A 2,500-nucleotide genomic window follows, 5' to 3' on the forward strand; every position below is an offset into this window, starting at 1 on the left:
ATGCCGGCAGCCTGTGCGCAGCGTGCGCACAGCATGTCGGCAGCGTGCGCACAGCATGCCGGCAGCGTGCGCGCACCATGCCGGCAGCCTGTCGACAGAATTTTTCGAAACTTGTCCTGCCATGCGCGCGCGCAGCTTGCGCGCAGCGTGCTGATTCTGTCGACAGTGAGGCTAGCGAAAGTTGTCCTGCCATGGCGTGCGCGCAGCCTGTGCGCGCAGCTTGCGCATCTGTCGACAGTGAGGCTAGCGAAACTTGTCCTGCCATGGCATGCGCGGCGCCTGCGCGCAGCCTGCGCACAACATGCGCGCAGGCTGTGCGCAGCGTGCGCGGAGCTTGCGTGCAGCTTGCGCATCTGTCGACAGTGAGGCTAGCGAAACTTGTCCTGCCATGGCATGCGCGCAGCGTGCGCGCAGTCTGTGCGCAGCATGCGCGCAGCCTGTGCGCAGCATGCGCGCAGCCTGTGCGCGCAGCTTGCGCATCTGTCGACAGTGAGGCTAGCGAAACTTGTCCTGCCATGGCATGCGCGCAGTCTGCGCGCAGTCTGCGCGCAGCATGCGCGCAGCCTGCGCGCAGCATGTGCGCAGCATGCCGGCAGCATGGTTCCAGGTTTTTTCAAATGTCGACAGAATTTTTCAAATCTTGTCAAACCCCGTTTTTATTGAAATTTCCTCGCACAATAAGCTCCCCATAAGTAGTCTATGATTTTTAGGACCTTCTCCAACTTACAAAACTAAAAAATTCCTCCCGGATTTGTTTTAATGATTTTTTCAATTTTACGACTTCTAAAAATAATAAAAAATACTTCCCGACTTCAAAAATTTATGAAACTTTTTCCCATCATAGATTGCATGTTTCTTAGTATCCCTGCAAAAAATCACGTCCAAATACCTTGTATTGAATTATTTAGAGCCCATTATGACTCCTCGCGCATAGGTGATGTCTCTTCCTGTCAAAGGGCTAAATGCATAAAATGCTATATAGGGGGGTGTGTGTTGCCTGCATATGCATGGCAGCCCATGCCTTCCTAGCTGCAGCCCCCTTCCCCCACGCCACACCCATGTCATGTTGCCTCGATATGTTGCCTCGGTATTATGGGTTTGGTGTCGGGGTCGGGGGGCTGCCACCCATGGCGGTGGTGGCCGGAATCCGGCCGCCGCCACCACGCCGCCGCCATGGGTGAGGGAGGAAAAAAAAGGCGTGGAAAGTTGCGAAATGGGGTTGTCTAGGCTTTTTTTTGGCATGGGAGAGCATGGAGTGCTAGGAACTCCTTCTCAAATGCACGGGCATGTCGACCACAACCTCATTTCTCAACAACAACCACCCGTGTGGGGTGGCGGTGGGTGGATAGTCGCGGATTGGGGCTTGCCAAGCCAATGTTTTCAAAAAATTTCATCAAAATTAAAAACAAATGTTTTGTTGCCTTCGGATTTGTGGGCGAGCGGCGAGTCGGAGTGGAGCCGGTAAAGTTTAACCTCGGTGTGCACGGTTGTTTTTAGAAACTCAATCCAATGCCGGGGACGTTGAAAGTGACGCTCTTATGAGTTGCAAACCCGCAAGATTTAAAGAACCTTTTCAAAACAATTTCAAACCAACAAGATTTAAAAACAGAAATTTTCATCAAAATGAAAAACAAATGTTTTGTTGCCTTCGGACTAGTGGGCGAGCGGCGAGTCGGAGTGGAGCCGGTAAAGTTTAACCTCGGTGTGCACGGTTGTTTTTAGAAACTCAATCCAATGCCGGGGACGTTGAAAGTGACGCTCTTATGAGTTGCAAACCCACTAGATTTAAAGAACCTTTTCAAAACAATTTCAAACCAACAAAATTAAAAACAAATGTTTCGTTGCAAACAAATTGTGGGCGAGCGGCGAGTCGGAGTGGAGCCGGTAAAGTTTAACCTCGGTGTGCACGGTTGTTTTTAGAAACTCAATCCAATACCGGGGACGTTGAAAGTGACGCTCTTATGAGTTGCAAACCCACAAGATTTTAAAAACTTTTTGAAAATGTTTCTTCTAAATGACACATTTTGATCCTTGGCAAGTGCTCAATCCGTAACTATCCAATCACCGCCACACCACACCGGTCGGGAGTGTGTGAATGGTGTGCTTCCCGGGGTTGGCATAGATAATCTTTCGCATCGACAATCTTTTGCATGCGAGGGAATGTCTATGCCAACCCCGGGAAGCACACCATTCACCCACTAGTTGTGGGCGACGATGGGTTGGCTTCAAATGAATTTTTGCTTGGGGTTGTCCTCGGTATGCTTTTGTGTTGGGAGTACGGCCACCAAACCTTCTCAATGCACGGGTATGTCGAGGATGGCTTTCGGCGGGGTTGATGAAGAAGCTACCCAATTCTCGGCCACACGAACACATGGTGACGATGCGTTGGCTTCAAGTGAGCTTTAGCTTGGGGTTGTCTTCGGTATGCTTTTGTGTTGGGAGTACGGCCACCAAACCTTCTCAATGCACGGGTATGTCGAGGATGGCTTTCGGCGGAGTT

Source organism: Prunus avium, unplaced genomic scaffold (assembly GCF_965620075.1).
Source record: "Prunus avium unplaced genomic scaffold, drPruAviu1.hap1.1 HAP1_SCAFFOLD_1448, whole genome shotgun sequence".
Taxonomy (NCBI): Eukaryota; Viridiplantae; Streptophyta; class Magnoliopsida; order Rosales; family Rosaceae; genus Prunus; species Prunus avium.